Source organism: Notamacropus eugenii, chromosome 2, assembly GCF_028372415.1.
Source record: "Notamacropus eugenii isolate mMacEug1 chromosome 2, mMacEug1.pri_v2, whole genome shotgun sequence".
Taxonomy (NCBI): Eukaryota; Metazoa; Chordata; class Mammalia; order Diprotodontia; family Macropodidae; genus Notamacropus; species Notamacropus eugenii.
Genome location: NC_092873.1, coordinates 499,961,513 through 499,982,795, shown reverse-complemented (window position 1 = coordinate 499,982,795; position 21,283 = coordinate 499,961,513). Strand labels below are relative to the sequence as shown.

General features: G+C 40.8%; 1 protein-coding gene and 1 pseudogene across 6 annotated transcripts in view; both read left to right on the top strand.

The window, feature by feature from the left end:
- The window catches only part of LOC140529956 (guanylate-binding protein 7-like), a 433,747-nt gene that overhangs the window by 386,989 nt on the left and 25,475 nt on the right, over window positions 1-21,283 (top strand). The window lies entirely within an intron of this gene.
- LOC140522008 (protein MEMO1 pseudogene) lies at window positions 19,942-20,987 on the top strand (annotated as a pseudogene).

Below are 21,283 nucleotides of genomic sequence, written 5' to 3'. Positions count from 1 at the left end.
TTTTTCCAAATCTGTCTTGCCCTTCTATGCCTTCATTCATCTGGAAGCTTCATAGTTGCTATATTTCTTTTAAATAGTGGTCCAGAAATGAACAGCCCATTCTCAGCTACCATCTTCTGAACCAGGCTTTCATTGCCTAAGAGCATCTACCCCCCAAGATGAGTGTGAGGAAAAAAATGAGAAAGTATTTGTAGAGTAATTTGCAATGCTTAAAGTGTTACATAAATGTTTCTCACTCTTATTCTTATCATTATTAAATCTCGCCCTGATTTGAATTAGAAGCAGTGAAGAAACACTACATGTGGCTATAAGGTCTTTAATTTCTTGTGAAGACCTTTGTAATCCTTAACAATACTTTTTGGATTCCTTTTGGCAACATAATCTCTTACCACAAGAATCACCAGAAAAGGCGGAACCAAGATGGCGGACTAGAAAGACACACATATGCTAGCTCTGAACCCACAGCCCATAAAATATCGGTAAAAAAGAACTCCCAACAAATTCTGGAGCAGCAGAAGCCACAGAACAACAGAGCAGAGGAGATTTCTGTTCCAGAGAGCCCTGAAAACCTCTCTCAAAAGGTCCGTCATACCCCGGACCCAGAGCTGAGCTCAGCCCTGCCTTGGCCATGCGGCACTGAGAGGAGCAGATCCGAGCAGGCTTCAGGGACAGAATCTGCAGCAGCCGCGCAAGTCCACCCACAGGCCCCAAAGGTTGGTGAGAGGGTCTTCTTGGCTTGCCAAGAGGGGAGTGGGGTGCCCCCATAACTCAGGCCCCCTTGGGAGGCAGCAGCGGAGGTGGGAGCAGACCAGGGCTCCCCAAGCAGGCAGGAGCCTGGATCCATTGTTGAAGGTCTCTGCATAAACCCCCTGAGGGAGCTGAGCCCCTTGTGGTGGCCCTGCCCCAACCTGAGCACCTAAACTTAATCTCACACTGAATAGCAGCTCTACCTCGGCTCAAAGCCCTGAGGCTGGGAAGCAGCATTTGAATCTCAGACCCCAAGGGCTGGCTGGGAGGATTTGGAGGCAAAGTGGGTGTGAAGAGAATATTCAGAAGTCAAGTCACAGACTAAGAAAATGCCCAGAAAAGGGAAAAAAAAATAAGACTATAGAAGGTTACTTTCTTAGTGAACAGGCATTTCCTCCCTTCCTTTCTGATGAGGAAGAACAATGCTTACCATCAGGGAAAGACAAAGAAGTCAAGGCTTCTGTATCCCAGCCCACTCAATGGGCTCAGGCCATGGAAGAGCTCAAAAAGGATTTTGAAAATCAAGTTAGAGAGGTGGAGGAAAAACTGGGAAGAGAAATGAGAGACATGCAAGTAAAGCATGAAAAACAAGTAAACACCCTGCTAAAGGAGACCCAAAAAATGCTGAAGAAAATAACACCTTGAAAAACAGGCTAACTCAATTGGCAAAAGAGGTTCAAAAAGCCAATGAGGAGAAGAATGCTTTCAAAAGCAGAATTAGCCAAATGGAAAAGGAGGTTCAAAAGCTCACTGAAGAAAATAGTTCTTTCAAAATTAGAATGAAACAGATGGAAGCCAATGACTTTATGAGAAACCAAGAAATCACAAAACAAAACCAAAAGAATGAAAAAATGGAAGATAATGTGAAATATCTCATTGGAAAAACAACTGACCTGGAAAATAGATCCAGGAGAGACAATTTAAAAATTATGGGACTACCTGAAAGCCATGATCAAAAAAAGAGCCTAGACATCATCTTTCATGAAATTATCAAGGAAAACTGCCCTGAGATTCTAGAACCAGAGGGCAAAATAAATATTCAAGGAATCCACAGAACACCGCATGAAAGAGATCCAAAAAGAGAAACTCCTAGGAACATTGTGACCAAATTCCAGAGTTCCCAGGTCAAGGAGAAAATATTGCAAGCAGCTAGAAAGAAACAATTCAAGTATTGTGGAAATACAATCAGGATAACACAAGATCTAGCAGCTTCTACATTAAGGGATCAAAGGGCATGGAATATGAAATTCCAGAAATCAAAGGAACTAGGACTAAAACCAAGAATCACCCACCCAGCAAAACTGAGCATAATACTTCAGGGAAAAAATGGTCTTTCAATGAGAAAGAGGACTTTCAAGCATTCTTGATGAAAAGACCAAAGCTGAAAAGAAAATTTGACTTTCAAACACAAGAATGAAGAGAAGCATGAAAAGGTAAACAGCAAAGAGAAGTCATAAGGGACTTACTCAAGTTGAACTGTTTACATTCTTACATGGAAAGACAATAATTGTAACTCTTGAAACTATTCAGTGTCTGGGTACTGGGTGGGATTACACACACACACATGCACACGCACACGCACACACACATAGAGACAGAGTGCACAGAGTGAATTGAAGAGGATAGGATCATATCTTAAAAAAATGAAATCAAGCAGTGAGAGAGAAATATACTGGGAGGAGAAAGGGAGAAATGGAATGGGGCGAATTATCTCTCATAAAAGAGGCAAGCAAAAGACTTTTTAGTGGAGAGAAAAAGAGGGGAAGTGAGAGAAAAACATGAAGTTTACTCTCATCACATTCCACTAAAGGAAGGAATAAAATCCACACTCATTTTGGTATGAAAACCTATCTCACAATACAGGAAAGTGGGGGATAAGGGGATAAGCAGGGTCGGGGGGATGATGGAAGGGAGGGCATGGGGAGGAGGGAGCAATTTGAAGTCGACGCCCATGGGGAGGGACAGGATCAAAAGAGAGAATAGAAGTAATGGGGGACAGGATAGAATGGAGGGAAATATAGTTAGTCTTATACAACACGACTATTATGGAAGTCATTTGCAAAACTACACAGATTTGGCCTATATTGAATTGCTTGCCTTCCAAAGGGAAGGGGTGGGGAGGGAGGGAGGAAGAGAAGTTGGAACTCAAAGTTTTAGGAACAACTGTCGAGTACTGTTCTTGCCACTAGGAAATAAGAAATACAGGAAAAGGGGTGTAGAAAGTTATTTGGCCCTACAGGACAAAAGAGAAGATGGAGACAAGGGCAGAGAGGGATGATAGAAGAGAGAGCATATTGGTGATAGGGGCAATTAGAATGCTTGGTGTTTTGGGGTGAGGGAGTGCACAAAAGGGGAGAAAATTTGGAACCCAAAATTTTGTGAAAATGAATGTTAAAAGTTAAATTTAAATAATTAATTAATTAATTAATTAGAAAAAAAAAAAAAAAACAATCACCAGAAAACAGAGCTACCTCTACATACAATGACAGGGTCTACTGCCTTCAGTCTTACCAACAACCTCCCTTCTCTATTTGTTTCTCAATAGATAATCCTTTGAAAGAAGACTGGAGAAAGGGTCTGAGTAGAAATACAATCTCTGCTACAGACCACAGGTGTGACCTTGGAGAAGTCATATAACTCTTTGGGGTCACAGTATGTCCATCTGCAAAAAGAAGGTGTTAGACTGAGAAGTCAGGCAGGTAGGAGGAGAAAGCAGAAAAAGCACTTTGAAGAAAACTGAATGAAAAAGACACTGACCAAAAGAGAGAGGAGTTGTATCAGTCAGTAGCCACTGCTGGGATGAGTTCCCAGGTGTTAAGTCTCCATGAGCTTTCAGGCTTGGTCACACACAGAAAATTACCCTGAGGTATCTCCCCAGCAAAGCTGCCAAGGGGCCATTCAGCATCACCAATTTGCATTAATTTCAAAAGAAGGATAAAAAGCAGTGTTTTTATCATGGGAATATACTAGTGACCTAGACAGAAAGAGAAACTAGATGTGAAGTTTGGAAAATAACTTACTAATCAGGCAGGGAAATGCAGTATAGTGATAATGGGAGATTTCAGTTGTCCAGACAAAGAGAGATCTCTCTTCCCCAAAAACTAGCTCACAACTTTGTGACTTAACCTTACTCATAATTTCAGCTGTCAAGTCGAGGAATCACCAACCAACATGAGAGGATTTTATTCTGGAACTGATTCTCAATAACAAGGAGGAACTGATTTCTGGGGTGGAAATGATGAGAACCCTGGGAGGAAGTGACATTTCCTTCTGAGAGAATGATAGAGGAGAGAAAATATAGGCATGCTGCACCCTAGGTTTTAAAAAACACATTTCAAAGGGTTCAGAGGAAAGATACATAGAATCCTATGAACTAAAAAGTTATAAGAACAGGTGATAATTTGTTTGGCATGATATAGTGGGGATTCTTTTGGGGTATGGGTTGGATTTCTAGCTTTCAAAATTTGTACTGTTGTAGCTCTCTAATACAGAACTATAGGAATTTTGAATGAGGCAATGACATGGCCAGACTTGCATTTTAGGAAAACCTCTTTTGTCAGGTTTAAAGAGAATGATTTGGAAGAAGGGACTTCAGAGAGAGAAATGAATTAGGAAACTGTTGCAACATTCCGAACAAGAGATGATGAGGGTCTGAACTAGGATGGTTGTTGTATGACTTGACAGAAAGGGAGATTTATATACATACATACATACATACATACATACATATATACATATATAAATACATATATTATATATGCCTACATATACACATATGAGAAATATTGTGGAGATAGAAATCTCAAGGTTTGGCAACTGAGTGGAACATGTGAATAAAACAAGAGTGAGGACTCCTTGAAATATTGAAGGATCATAACTTCAGGTAGCATATATAAGTTCCAATAATTAGAAAGCTGGAAGCAGACTAACTAGGGGTCCCCCAGTGCCATGCAGGAAGGAGCACAAGAATCCCAAAGAAGTATCACAGTTTGTGAATGTATCCCCTTAATGGTAGGTGAAGTATGGTACTGCCAAGAAAACACTGGATTTTAGAGTCAGAGGATGTGAGTTCAAATCCCACCTTTGTTACTAATGACCTCTCTGACGGGGCAAAGAGCTAAACCTCTATGAGTCTCAGCTTCCACTTCATGGAACAAGAAGATGACTAAGGTCCCTCCCAGTTCTAAATCTAAGATCCTGAGCAGAAGAGGCTCTAGAATTGGAGACCTGGGTGTGAAACCAATCTCTTCTATGTCTTGGCTGTGGGACTTGGGGCAGTCACTTAAACTCTCTGTGATACAGCGAAGTAGAAAGCTTTCTCCAAACCAGGGGACTACAGCATCTTTCTTCAGAAGGAGGAAGAGCTCATATATAAGTACAACAGCCCAAGAAGGGGGTACAGGTAATCTTCCCTTTGGGCACAGGTTCAGGGTTGCATATTAATAGAAACCAGGAAACTTTAAGGGTCTTTTCCAAGCCTCAAGGTGAATAATTAATAGTTTTGTCAGCTGGAGTGACCCACAGGGAAACTCTGCTCAGATGAACGAACAAGTCTTGGCTTTACCCTCACATCACTATTTCCTGTGTTCAATTCACTGTCTCCCTATCCTCCAGGCAGAAAAGACTGTGGAAGAACACTTGAAGTCAAAGGAAACTGTAGGTGATGCAGTTAAATAGACAGACAAAACACTAACTGCGAAAGAAAAAGCGATGGAAGGTGAGAAATACATGAAAGAGACTCTAACCTGAGGAGTGCTGAGAATTGTGCCCTCTGCCTTCAGAAATGTTATTTAAGATGACTTGATGTCCTTGGGAGCATTTGAATTCAACAAAGACTTCTTCTGTGCTTTCTAAATATTTCTCTCTCTAAACAAATACTAGTTACTCTAGTAAAGAGATCCATTATGTTTGTTCTTTGAAATCAAGTCAATAGTAAATAGGTGAGTTGTGTTGGTCATGCATTTTTGAAGAGGAGCATGACATCAGGGACATGATGATGTAACATGCAATTGACTTTGATTTGAGTGAGGGAGAGTGTACAAGGTCACCAGCCTCACTTTCTCCTCCTCAGCCATCTGGATCCTGTGACCAGATATTCATCAGGATGACTGGAGATGGCCCAGGATGCAATGCGAGACCCTTGCCCTTTTAGGCTAAGGTCTTTTCAGGTACTCAAACTAAGGTAATGCCCATTCAGGGAATAGGCCTTGCCTCTTTAAGAACTGAGTTAAGGGTTGGCCCCTTTACATAAGAAGAAAACAAAACAAAAAAATTAAAATCAAGCTGGTAGGAGAAGAGCCTCAGGGCTGCTGTTCCAAAGAGAAACAGTTAACACTGACATTCACTCTAAATTCACTCAAAGACAGGAGGGCCCCAAATACAGCTATTAAGTGGAGCTTCGCCAGGGACCCACTGCGGTAGAATGTATGAGCTTCAGAGTGAACTAGGAAGGAAGGAAGGAAGGAAAGAAGGAAGGAAGGAAGGAAGGAAGGAAGGAAGGAAGGAAGGAAGGAAGGAAGGAAGGAAGGAAGGAAGGTAGGTGAGGGAAAGGCTGGAGGAGTGATCAACCTAGTACATCTAGTTGTTGTCTTTGTTCAGTCGTTTTAGTCATGTCCCCTCTTTGTGACCCCATTTGGAGTTTTCATAGCAAGGATATTAGAGTGATTTTCCATTTCCTTCTCCAACTCTTTCTACAGATGAGGAAACTGAGACAAATGGAATTAAGCAACTTGCCCATGGTCACACAGCTAGTGAGCATCTGGAGCCAAATATGAACTCAGATCTTCCTGATTCCAGGCCTGGCTCTCAATCCACTGCACCACCCAGATGCCCTTTCTACCTCTAGCTAAATTTCTATAATTTTTTTTCCTTCTCAGAACAAGAGAAGAATGTACAAGCTGCAGCAGCTGCTGCAGGAGAGTTGGGAATACAGTGAAGAAGACAGGAGCAGATAATGTTGGAAAATGAAAGGAGACATCAAGAGCAACTAAGGCAAATGGCTGCAAATATGGAAGCCCACAGGAGGCAATTGTTGGCAGAGGAAGAGAGAGAACAGGCTAGGAGACTACAGGTATTACATTGTCCCAGTTCAACATATGTCCTCTTCCCCATTCCCCTTAATTACTTATATCACTGGAGATCATACAGTTACAATCCTTGAACGGTGAAATTTTTGGTTCTAAAGGAAGACTAATATATTCCAGGACAATATCTCCTCTCTCTTTTTATCAGTCCATTTTGTGAACATTTATTACATGTCTACTCTGTACAGTCATTATGTCAGCCTCTGAAGATAAGGGGGAAAAGACATAAAAGAAAAGTGTGAGGAAGAAAAGGACAGAAGAAGAGAAGGAAGTAGGGAAGGAAGAAAGGAAGGAAGAAAAAAAAGCACGGGAAGGAGGAACAGGGAGGGAAAGAAGAATTAAGGAAGGGGGAAGGGAAAGAGGAAGAAAGGGAAAAAGTCAAGAAAGAAGGGAGAAAAAAGAGGAAAGGGAAGAAAGAAGGGAGGGAAGAAAGGATGACAGGGAAGGATAAAGGGAGGAAGGAAGAGAGGAAAGAAAGAAGGGAGGGATGGAGGGAAGAAGGAGTGAGAGAGGAAGGGAAGGAGAGAGAAAAGGGAAGGAGAGAGGAAAGGAAAGGGAAAATTCAAAATATTCAAAGAGTTATTGAATATTTCTGAACTTTTAGGGTACCACTTCTTGAACAATTAGTTATAATGCCTTGTATTCTGAGTTTTCTTTTTATGTATTCACGTTGTATCTCTAACTCGATTGTAAACTCCCCCAAGGTAAGGATCGGATTTTATGTTTCTTGGTATTCTCCTCAAAGCTTAGCAAAGTACTGTGTATGTTCATATATTCAAAAATGAAAATTAGTAAGCAGAAAGAACTTAAGGCTAGCAATCACTAAAAAAACCCAATAGAACGTGACCTCTCTGAAGGCAGGGACTTTTCCTGTTTTTGCCTTTGTATGCCATCACCTAGAACCTAGTGGTAGTACTTCTTTGTGTTAAATTGTATTGCCAAACCTAAGAGAGGGGCCCCTCTGATTTCACCTATACTTTGTCTGTTGGATGCCTTTCTGTTCTTATTTCTCTGCAGGAACAAGCACAATTATATGAGTATCAGCAAAGGAGGATGATGGCTTATTAGCACCTGCTTCAGGAACAGGGGGCTTATGCTCATAAAACAAAAAGTTGCTCTATTATATTGTGAAGATAAGACTTTCACCATTCGACTATACACAGCTACAGTGTCATTTAAATGAGAAATGCTTTTCCTTGGGACAATGCACAAGAGACTCAGCTACTGAAACAGCAAGAGAATTATGCAATAATTAGATAATTATACAATTATACAAAGGTATCTCAGAAAGCATCTGTCAAACCCTTGCCCAAAGGATGTGTCTTCTTTGGACAATAGCCATAAAAAGTAAGTGGTCATTGATCCTCAGCTCAAAGCCCCCCAAGGATGGATAGTTCACTCTCTTTGTAGTCCAGGTATCCCATTCCATTTTTGGTCAGCCCTCTGTTCAGGGATCTTTCCTTAGCAGGAACAGGAGACTTCCCTGCAAATGTCTTGTAACTCTACTCCCTGTGAATGACCTCACCTTGTCTAATCCTTCCTTCCTCTTGACAACCTTTCATCTATTTGATGGCAAATATCATGAAACCAACTGGAAAAGAAGACAAGAAGAAAGAGGAAGAAAGGAACATTTGGTGGGTTAAAGCACAGCCAACAAGATGTTTGCTGCTGCCACTCTTTCCCATGCAGGGTGTCTGTAGTTCTTTTTTCATTATGCTTATAGGAAACTGTGCAAGTGCTGTCCTCCCTCAGTCAATAAATGTCAATAAATCAATAAATGTCAATTAATCAGTGGTTGCTAAAGACTACTATACCTGCATTTGTAGTTGGGTTGTCACCGCAGGACTTGAGCTTAAGTGCATCTGAGTAGTGGAGACAGAGGCTGAGTCACTAACTAGGTGAGGAGGTGAAAGATGTGTGCCTAATCAATGGATAAACACAAAGAGTCACACCTCAGGGGCAGCAGGCTGGGTAAGGGTTAGAGTTGGGAAATGATTCTGTTTTTGCTGGAGTTTCTGAAAGTAGAGGAGGTTGGGACCTAGAGGTAGACCTGAAAGGGAAGGTTGAACTGGGCTTCATTAAGGTGGGAATAGCAGCTGTACTTCCTGTCCCATCCATCCCTAAGAAAGTGCCAACTGCTCTTCCAGAGCTGCCCCTATGGGCATTAGCAGTTGTCACTGGAGCCACACCTACAGTTCTCAGAGATTTGGAAATGTGAAGGGGAGGAACATGGGAGAAGGGGGTCTCCCAAGCCTTTGTCCTCTTTCTTCTTCCCCTCCTCCTCTATATGTTTTCTTCTTTGTCCTCTTCCCCTTCCCCTTCCCTTTCTTACCTCCTCTTTTTGCCCCCCTCTTCTTCCTCTTCCTCTCAAAATCCATTCTAGAAGGTCAGGCAAAAGCTACTCCAGATTTTCCCATTTTTGTCAGTAGAAGTAGTAGATTGAAATCAAAACACTGTATTTATCACTAAATAGCCAGTGGGGCAGTTAAAAGTTACCTTGAGCTCCTAGGTAAATGAACCATTTTAACAAGTCCTTTAGGCTCAGGATTGTGAAAGGAGGTTGGAAGGTGGGTAAGCTATCCTAACTTTGAAGCCTTCTTTAAGGCCAAAGGATTAGGATGTAAACTCTGAGGGCAAAGATCATCATTCTTCCCCACCTTTGTATTCCCAGGGTTGAAGGTAGCCTTGTATGTACCAGATGTTTATGAATTTTTTAATTGAATTAAAAAGCTAACATCCAGTGCTATACCTTTCTACTCTAGTGAGATGTCCTCCCCTGGACCACTAGATTTTTTCGAAGGAATGTCACAATTTCCTCCCCATTTAGCTTTGCATTAAAAACTGATTTCTGAAGAAACTTTGAAATTTTCTTTAGATTCAAATGTAGAAATTAAGACAATGGTCTTTCAGAGACTTTCTAGTTCCACATTTATGGTCCTATGAGAAAGCAACTTTCTTCCATTGTACACATGCACACCATGTTCAAATTCCCCAACTTCTAGTTACATGCCCTATTTTTCCTTCATATAACACCTGATAGATAAGATTGGTGTGACTCAGGGCTCAAGATTTGCATTCAAATAACACCCTACTCAGTGGTGAAGAGAATGATCAGCCATTCTGGGACCAGACAAGTCACACATCTTACAACAAAAAATGAAGGAAGGAAGTGGGTTATGATGGGTTTTGAAAGACAGGAAGAAAATTTTATATTTGATCCTGGAGGAAATAAAGAGTCACTGGAGTTTATGGAACGGGAAAAGGGGAGAGTTATGTGACAAGATCAGGCCTGAGCTTTAGGAAGATAAAAATAAATATGAGAGAAAAGTCTTGCTTTCAAAGGCTGAAAATCAGAATTAGGGTGCTTTACCTATACGTGTGAACTACGGGAAATTGTAGTTATCCACAGAGGGAAAGTGCTAGAATTAAGAGGGATCAAGGAAGGCTTAGTATAAAAGGCAAGATTTAGTTGGGGCCTGGAAAATACCAAGGAAGCATGTTCACATGACCAACAGGATGGAGGACTAGCTAATTTCTGCAATTCTCATAACTTTTCCGTTTTCTCCAAATTAGGAATTATTCACCAGAGAAAAAATTACTTCAGCTCTCTCCATGAACTAGAACACTAAGAACCCAAACAGCTTTGAAACTCAATAAACTAATAGCAGAGAAGGTCAATATTCCCTATCCTTAAAAGAATACCCATTCAGCCTGCTCTCCCACACTGCCCACCAAGGCTGCAGGAGCCAACCAACACTTGCAATAGAAAACAACTCCACAGTCCGACTGCCACTGACTCTCAGTGCCCAAAGATCCTAATTCTAAAGATCAGATACTTGATCAGGTTCTGATAGTAGCAGGGCAGCACTGAGCCATGGACCAGACAACTGAGGAAAAGATTGAATGAGCTCCATATGAAACTGTGTGACACTTGGATAGGCCTAAGGGAAGAGCCAGAACCAGTTCTTCTGGTCCCCCTCCCCATGCCACTTATTGCAGTAACCTAGGATGGTGAAGTGTGAATTGCCCAGGGTAGGAGGAGGCTAAGACACTTTGAAATTCATCCCCAAGGGAAACTGGAGGAGAGTGTGAGAAAATGAGCAATAAGGGGTGGGGGGAAGACTGCGATTATCAAAGATCTCAGGAAAAAGAAAACTCAAAGACCTTGAACATAAGCAGATATACCAACAAGGAAGCTGTTAACAGCACAGAGAAATATTGCCTCCTTATCTAGAAAAAAATAAAGGTGCCTTGTATCCCAGCCTTGGATGAGCTCAGGTGGGTAGAATTGGCCGCTGGCACAATCTCTCTACTCACTCAGAGACTTCAATCATCCTTAACACTAGGAGAGAGGCCAGTTGAGCTGGTTACTGCCTTTTTCATCGCACTCCATTCTAGCTCAGAAACCAATCACAAAGGCCTCTCTTCTCCATACATTAAGTACAGAGGAAGCAGTCATCTCTGGTCTTCCATCACCAAATTATTAATGGCTCTCTCAAACATGATGTCCCACAGACATCTTAAACTCTATCTAAAACTGAACTCAATATCTTTCCCACTAAATCTTGACCTCTTCTAAACTTCCCTATTACTATGGAGGACACTGCCATTCTGCCAGTCACCCAAGATCACAAAGTAGGTGTCATCCTTGACTCCTTACCCTCACTAAGCTACATGTCCAATTTGTGGTTGAGGTCTGTTGATTTTACCTTCATAATAACTCATAGATATGTCCTACTTTGCACACAGCCACCACCTGGTATAAGGCTCTGTGTGGGTTACAAGACCATTACCCAAAATTTTAAATAAATTAAGAGACTTTTCAAGGTAAGAACAGAAAATGTTTTGTTCAATTCTCATGAGAAAGGGGCGTTCCTCCACCAGGATGGGGCTAATTGAAGGAGACAGCTTACAGAAGATAAAATACCATCATATATCCTAAGGCAGAGAATCCCATCCCTCCCACCAGTATCCCACCTCTCCACTGGCTGGGAGGCAGACTTACAATCTAAGCACAAAAAACTAGACAAGACATGGGAAGGATCCACCTATCCAAACATACTTCCTTATTTAATACCTAACTAACTGCTGATGTGGCTATTCTCTAACTAAAGTGAAAAGGAGGGGAGGGTGGGGAGGAGAGGGAGCTTAGCTGATGTGACCATAGTATCAAACAAAGAGAGATTTGATTAACTTCCAAGTTTTGGCTAGTCCATTACGTCCTTATTTAGTAAAAATACCAGTGCTCAGGTAGCACTCTCACAGAGAGAAGGGAGGGAAAGGGCCCTAACTGCCCACAAGCCCTGGATTCCTGGAAATCAGGGATCCAGAGAGAGAGGCCTTATGGAAAAGGCATTTTATTTAGAAAATACAACATTACCCATATTTTATTATGAGAAGTCTTCACAATGTCCTCATTTCACTTAGCTCCATCACCTCACCTCATTATGATTCCATAGCCTGGTGTTTGGTCTCTCTGCTTCAAGTCTTTCTCCACTCCAGGTCATCTCCCCCTCAGTTACCAAACAGATCTTCCTAAATCCCAGTGTGACTATGTCATTTTCCTACTCAAACTCCAGAGGCTGCCTATTGCCTCTAGTATAAAATATAAAATCCTCTCTTTGGTTTTTAAAGACTTTTATGGTCTGGATCCCTTTCTACTTTTCTAGTCAGTTCACCTTTATGTAGTCTATAATCCAGCAACAATGGCCTTGTTCCTCATATATGACACTCCATCTCCTAACTCAATACCCATTTCACAGGCTTTTTCCCAGGCCCAGAATACTCTCCTTTCTTGTTTCTATGTCCTACATATGAGGCTTTCTTTGAAACTAAAATACAATCCCACCTTCTTCAGGAGGCCTTTCCTCCTTTCCCCTGCTCTCCACACCCCAGTAGCTAGTGTCTTTTCCCTGACCTTTTCTCTTTATCCTTCAGTTTAACTTAGACACTAGTAGGGAAGCTAAGGACAGACCCACTTGGAAGCAACTTAAACATAACTTTTTCTGAAATAAGGAGACATAGATAATGAGAGCTACAAGCCTAGTGACCAGCCCAGAAGGTTGGCCTAGCTCCTATAACCTAGCATTTGCTTATGAAATTAGTCACAGAAAGGCAAGGAGACAACAGGAAAAGTAGTTTCCAATGGCCCTGAATATGAAGACCTCCAAGGCAGAGGGAGGGAGGGAGGTACCAATTCCTGAAGGCAGGGCAAGTGGGATTTGGGAGAAGAAAAAAGTTCAACAATCCAGAGAAAGAAGAGATCTTTATCAAATTAAAGTCCTTCCTGGTGTGGAGGATTTACTTTGGGAAAGTTCTCATACTTTTCTCCCAGAACCAGATATTCTGTGATATTCATTTCCCTCTCTAGTCAGATAATAATATTTAATAATAATAGCCCCTTTGTAGTGTTTAAGGTTTGCAAAGCACTTCACAAATACTATTTCATTCGATCCTCACAACAACCCAAGGGTGGAGGTACTGTCATTTCCCTTGTTTACAATTAAGGAAACTGGGGCAGACACTAGCATTTAGCACAGAGCCTGGAACATTGTAGGTGCTTAATAAATGTTTATGGACTCACTGACTGCCTGGCAGAGGTTAAGTGACTTGCCCAGGATCACATGCCTAGTTACTTTGGTCTTCCTGACTCCAGACCCAGCATTCCATTCACTGGGTCATTTGGCTGCCCCTATCATATAGAGGGGGAGAAGGTCATCTCCAGGCCAAGGACAGTGGTTCATTTAAGTTTATTCTAAACCAGTCTAGTAATTCAAGCTCAAGGGTTAAAAATTCATGAAGAGACATTTGGGGAATCATAAAATACAAGTAAAAGCTTTACTTACAAAATCAAAATAAGCCACTTCCTTTCTCCTTCAACATTAACAAAGAAAAATCAGGCAGGACTTCCCAGAAAGGCTACACCTATCTGGAACTCAGCTCTCATTTAGCTCACAGAAACAGGAAATCCAGTGATTTAAATGAAAAGAGAAGAAATTCAGACCCGCAGCTGCTAGTCAGTGACTGAAGAAACAGTAGCCAGAGAGGTCACTTAGAAGTTGCAGAGTTCTTTCCTGTGAAGTGTAGTACAGATGGCCATTCCCATTTGAAGGGGTGGGAGCAAAGATGCAGGAGCAGGTCTGACAGTCTGGCTGACTTTATCCATGGCCACATAATTTATAAACATCTGAGGTAGGATGTGAACTCAGGCCTCCTGTGTGTGCAGGAGTTTGACAGAAGAGAAGTGAGAATAAGCATGGATTGGCTGGGCATCCACATCCAGAAGGTGACATGCTTCCTCCTCCTTACAGGATGATAGATACAAAAACAATAATTAAATAGAGCATGCCCTCAAGGAGTTTCCACTCTAGAAACTGGATAGAGCATTTACAAAGTAATTTCAAAAGGTAGGGAGTACTAACAGCTGGGGGAACTAGGAAAAGTTGCATGTGGTAGGTGGCAGCTGAGTTGTGTTTTGCAGGAAGTTAGGGGTTCCAAGAGATGGAGTAGAGGGAATGCTTTGCAGACTCGAGTGAATGCACACATGTGGGAGATGTATGCCATTTATGGAGAACATCTATTGGCAAGTTTGATTGGAATGAACAGTGCATGAAAGAGAATGATAATAAATTAAGCCTGGAAAGATAGGTGGGTAACATTGTAGAAGGCTGAAAATGTCAATATTTTCTCCTAGTGATTCTAGAGACCGAAGGAAAATTTTAGACTAGAAGTGACCAAGTGAGATCTGTGTTTTAAAATGTCAATTTGGTAGCTGCATGGAAGAAGGATTAGAAGGTCAAGACAAGGAGACGGGGAGCAAAATTAGGAGCCACCACAGCAATCTTTACAAGAGGTTATGGCAATCTGAACTAGGGAAGAGACTTTCTGAGGAGACAGAAGATAAAACATGTGAAAGAAGTAAAGAAAGAATCAGAAGGACTTGGGAACTACATATGACATGGTAAAAGACAGGGGAAAGTCAAAGATCATGCCAAAGTTGTAAACTTGGGTAACTAGAAAAAAGGCAATACTCTCAAGAAAAATGAGGAAATTTGGAGATGGAATTAGTTTAAAGAGGAATATAATGAGTTCCATTTCAGATAGATTAAATGTGAGTTACCTTTGTGAAGATTTCCAGAAAGTAGCTGGTAAATTGAAATCAGAGTTCAGAACATAGATTGAGGCTAGATATTTAAACTTGGATGCCAAATTCATAGATATGATCATTGGATCCATGGGAGGTGAGGAAACCATGAAAGAGAAAGGGAAGAGAAGAAAACTGAGGACAGCGCTTGGAGGATGTAAATTATTGAGAGTCTGTTTAATGCTCTCCACCAAGCAGTCCTCTTTTAGCACTGTCATTAGGCAATTCCTTTTGTGGCTTCTGTGAGTGAGTTACTGAGCTATGCAATGAAGAATGTTACTTTGAGTTTGCCTTACTTCCTTAAAGAAGTTATTTGGTTCATACTGGTGGCTGGGGTTTGTCTGGGATTTTTTAAATTATGAGATCTCTTATGGAAATCTGGAAAACTCCAGGCCTTAGGAACAAAGCCAAGAATATCAGAGCTGACTGAGCAGTTAAAATGGTGTGTGTTCATCCTTCGTTGCTGAAGAAGACCATGCCATCAGAGAAATGATGACATGACTTGCACTTGATCTTGTTTTGAGTGAGGGAGGGCTGTGCAAGTCACCAGCCTCACTTCTCCTCCAGAGCCATCTGAATCCAGTGACCAGATATTCATCAGGATGACTGGAGATGACCCAGGATGAGGCAACTGGGGTTAAGTGACTTGTCCAAGGTCACACAGCTAGTGAGTGTCAAGTATCTGAGGTGAGATTTGAACTCAGGTCCTCCTGACTCCTGTACTTGGTGCTCTATCCACTGCACCACCTAGCTGCTGTAGTGAAAAGGGTAATCAAGGAAGAATAACCAAAAACCAAGAGGGGTGGGGATGAGGTGGGGTGGGGTGGGGAGGAAGACCAGATCACTGGCAACACAGAAACATTCACTTTGAAGTGAGCAAGAGCCAGTTAGAACTTTCCTGGTTTTCTCTTCCAAAGCAGTTTTCTTGTCTTCTGTTAGAATCTCTCCTCCTTCTTTAAGAGTCATAGGTTAGAAGGAAGGAGAAGGTGAATGAGAGCCAAGCTTGGCCCTAGAAAAGGTTAGGGGAGGTGAGGAGGAGAGAGATTGAATATGTGGGGAACATTTCACATGCTGTCACTTTTGTGCAACTGCTTTCTTCCCCTCATTTTTAAAGCTTTTTCCAAAAAATGTAGGCTTGTTCTCCTAGAACAAGGCCAGTTATATCTCCCCCTCAGGATTCTAGGGGTCCCATGAACCATTTTGACAAGGTCTCTCCACTACTAGCCAACAGTGACTAGTACACCAGTTCCAACTAACTCAATTTTTTAAATTGGCTTTCACAAAGAGACATTTCCATCTAAGATATGACAGAAATGGAAATACAAACATTTCCCATTCACCCCCAAGATCTCAGTCACAATCTCCCCTTTGCCACCTCAATCTTTGAGGAGTGGGCTCAGATTTCACACTTTTTCTACAAAGCGTTGGTCCTACCAAATTCATGCCCAAATATGGCATGAGTATGAGGTGAGTCCTGGTCTCAGCTGCTGCTGGGCTGTGTCCTGAAGACCACTCTTCACTCCAAGGGCTCTCAAAACTGAACAAGTTGGCTCCAAACCCTACAATGGACGATATATACCTGGATATCCTGGTGTCCCAATCTCCTGCCCTTTTGAAATTCACAATATCATACACTATAATCTCTTATATCTGAGACAAAAGCACACATGTAGAAGCAAAGGAGCTGAGACTTTCTCCTAATAGCATTATTTCTCTCCCATTTGGGATCATCACCAAGGAGAAGGAAGCCCACTCCCAATACACCTCCAACTAGAACTGGTTCTGGTAGATTGCTTCCTTGCCTTCTGAAGGCTCCCCAGAGCCTTCCTTCTCTCAGCAGACAGGGCAGCTGCGCATGGATGAGATTATCTTGAATCCAGGGAAGGAGAAGGAATAGAAGAGATAACCACAAAAGAAGTGCCCTCTAGAACTGTAACCCATTTTGGACAAGGTCAATGTGGGATTTTGTCTTGTTTGACTCCATATGTTTGCTACAAGAATTTTGTTTTTCTTTTTTTCCCATGGGGGGAAGAAAAGAAGAAAGGAAACAAGCATTTATTAAGTGCCTACTATGTGCCAGGCACTGTGCTAAGTATTTTGCAAATGTTATCTCATTTGTTCTTCACTACAATCCTGGAAGGTAGGTATTAGTGTTACCCCTATTTTGCAGATGAGAAAACCAAGGCAAGCAGAGATGAAGTGACTTGCCCAGGGCCTCACAGCTACTAAATATCTGAGGAGAGATTTGAACTCAGGTCTACCTAATTCCAGGCCCAGTGCTCTAACCACTGTACCAACTAGCTGCTTAAGGTGATAGGAAGGGAAGAAAATAAATTTTTTTCACTAAATAAATAATAATTTCAAAATAAAGGGAAAAGGAAGTGTAGCCCAGATTATGCTATCTTATCTATCTACCTAGATTATTTTATCCATCTATCTGTTCTCCATCTCCCCTTAGGTCCTTCATTCAGTATGTATTACCCTGTATACCATGTAAAGCAGCTGAAGGCCAGGCATTTTACAGGGAAGGGCAGGATACTGCACCTGATTGGTGTGTCAAGGAAAGAAGCTGGAAATTTCCATCAGGGAAGATTCTAGATACAGTGAGTTTCCAGGGAATGGACAGGGCAGGGATGTCATTCATTCATTCAATTATTCAATCTGCATTTATTAAACAGCTCCTGTGTACCAGGCACAGTGCCAGACACTAGGGATACAGAAACAACAACAACAGTCTCTACTCTCAAGGAGGTTACATTTTATGGGAACCAGGCAGGAGGTAAGAAGGCATCTATAGCAGAGAGAGCCTATCCATGAAGTGTTACGTCCAATAAACCAAGGTTTCTAACACTTGCCTGCGTAAGAACACAACTACGAAAAGAATGAGACCATGTGAATATCAAGTCACTAAAACCAACAAATTACTTCACATTTGTCCAGGATGTTATAAATGTTAGTTCATTGGTCCACAAAAGGTGCTGTCAAGAAGGAAAATAAATGTTATCTGAAAACCGAGAACCAGAGAGTTGAAGCAAGTTACCCAAGGTCACCCAGGTCAGAGGGGCCAGGACCCAGGCTGAAGGCCATGCCTTTCCACTCTTACTCCAGGAGTCTTTCCTCTACAAGTCAATCAACATGCATATATATGTATACATATACATGTACATATACATATATACATATACACACATACATATATACATATATACACACACACGCACACACACACACACACATATATATATATATATATATATATATATACACACACATGAACTACCTGCTCTTTTCCAGGAACCGTGCTAGGTTCTGGGGCTACAAACAAAAATCAAACCACTCCTTCCCTCAAGGACCTTACTGTCTGTTTGTGAGACAATATCTACATACTTATGTATTTACAAAATTACTACAAGGCAAATTTGGATGGGCAGGGGGGACTCTAGCAGCTGGCAGGGGAGAGGGAAAGTCTTCACATACAAGGTGTTATTGGAGCAATGTTTGGAAAGACACAAAAGTTTCTAATAAGTACAGGTTAGATAAGAAGGCATTCCAAGAATAGGGGAATAGCCATTGCAAAGGCATGGAGATGGGAGATGGAATACTGGGAACGAAAAGAACAAGAAGGCCTGGTTTGGCTGAACTACAGAGTGTGGGGAAGGGAGTTACATGGAATACTGATGCGCAGGTGGAGGGGTAAGTACAAAAAACTTAGCTACTCTAATTAATACAATGATACAAGACAATTCCAAAGTACCCAGGATGAAAAATGCTATCCCCCTAGAGAGAGAGAACTGATGAACTTTGGGTGCAAATTAAAGCATAGTTCTTTCACTTTATTTTTCTTGCTTTGTTTTGCAACATGATAATACTAATATGTTAATAATTAACATAATAACATGATTTTTTTTGTATGATTTCACATGAATAATTATTATCGTATGATTTGTCTTCTTAATAAACTGAGGAGAAGCACAAGGGAGGGAGAGAATTTGGAACTCAATTTTTTCAAGTGAGTGCTAAATATATATGTGTATATATATGTACATATATACAATATTCATTATACATATAAAGTCATGCAAAACATATTTCCATATTAGTCACGATGGAAAAGAAAACTCACCCTTGAAAAAAAACAAGAAAAATAAAGGAAGATAAGTGTAAATCTGTGCTCAGAATTTTATCAGTTCTCTTTATGGAGTTGGACAGCAATTTTTAAAAACTTTTGAGAAAATATAACACCCATTCCTATTAAAAATCCTGAAAAGCATAGTAATAAATGAGCATTTCTTAAAATAATGAGTAGTCTCTATCTAAACCAAAACCAAACATAATCTGTAATGGGCATAAACTAGAAGCTTTCCTCATAAGGTCAGGGTGAAGGCAGGATATCTATTATCACTATTCTTTAGTTTTATTTTGGAAATGCTAGCTATAGGAGAAAGAAAAAGGAATTGAAAGCATAACAAAAGGCAATGAGGAAGCAAAGCTATCGTTCTTTGCAGACAGGATGATATATTTAGAGAATCCTAGAGAATCAACTAAAAATTAGCTGAAACAATAAACAATTTGAGCAAAGTTGTAGGCTATAAAATAAGCTCACATAAGTCACCTGCATTTTATAGACTACCAACAAAACTCAGTAGGAAGAAAGAAAAAGAGAAATTCCACTGGAAATAATGGCAGCCACCACCTTCTGAGCTAGGCTCCAAACCCTTGTTCCCTCCCTGAGCAATTCCTACAACTGCTAAAGTCATTTCCACCTCTTTCATCCTTCTGAACCACAGACAACACGGGTTCCGAGATGTTCGACCAAGTGGTCTGTAAGGAAGTCAGGCTGACAGTGGGCACACAGCCTTAGGTCCTCAAATGAATGCATAATTAGAAGGCTGACTTTTACAAGCACAAGAACACCTGCTAGAGCCATTATTTACCTCCATACAAGGCATACTTACTGTGAGTCTTGTGATGCTCCTGCTTACACACAAGTTGATACTTCTATTGAATTTGCATTACATGCCTAAAGTTATGGAAAGTCAAAGAGATGAAGTTACCATTATCCCTGTATTGGTTGAAGCTCCGAGTGAGTCAAAAGAACAGAAATTCAGAAAACTCTTTTTTTTTATTTACTAATTTATTTGTTTTCAGTTTTCTACATTCACTTCATAGGTCTTAGATTTTCGCCCCCTCCCTCCCTCCCCGAGATGGTATGCAATCTTGTATAGGTTCTACACATGCATTCTTATTAAACAATTTTTCACCTTACTCATGTTGCATAGAAGAATTAAAATGAATGGGAGAACCCATGAGAAAAACCAAAATGAAACAAAACATAGCACAAGAGAAGATATTCTGCTTCATTCTGTGATCCAATTCCATAGCTCTTTTTCTGGATGTGGAAGGCATTTTGCCTCAAGAGTCCATTGGGAATGTTCTTGCATTGCTGTGAAGGGCTAAGTCTACCAGAAAAATTCCTCACATACTGTGTATAAAGTTCTCCTGGTTCTGCTCCTTTCAGTCAGCATGAGGTCATGTAAGTCCTTCCAGGCCTCTCTGAAGTCTTCCTGCTTATCATTTCTTATAATACAATAGTGTTCTATTACATTCATATACCACAATTTGTTCAGAAAACTCTTCAGTAAATATGTAGCTGAGTCTAGTAATCTCTTTGTGGTTTCTTCTGATTTCTGACATTGGAGGTCAAAGGTTGTATTAGAATTAATATGATGAAACCCAGGAGGAGATTTTATAGATTCATTAAACACCTAGATAAAATGGGCATGAGTATTATAGGAGAATTAGACTCCACATCTTTTAGCAATGACTTGAAGAAATACTATAATACAACTCCAGGAAGACATCCTTTTGGGGTGCTACTAAATACTATCACAGAGCTTCAGAAGAATGGAATGCATATGAACTCTTTGTTTTTAAGTTATTCTCAGTCAAACCAAACACAAGACAGTTCAATGAATTATGCAGCTGGAGCACTTAACAGTCCACTAAAGATCTGAATACTCATATTCTAAATGGTGTCCCAGCCTAGGCCTTGAAAAGATATAGTTTTCACTCTTTGGGATACTAAAATCTCAAAATTATTACAACTTTCTTCTCATTTTTTCTAGCAGGTATAGTCCTTCCTTACTTTTAACTCAATGTAAAATGTTTTCTTGTTTAGTGTCATGTAAGGAAGGCTAACATCACAATAGTTTATGATTTTAAAAAGTGATGATGGATATAAAGACATGATAGCAAACGGCCCTTGAATTCTTGTAAAGCATTTATCCTATTCAAAAGTGCATTCTTTCAA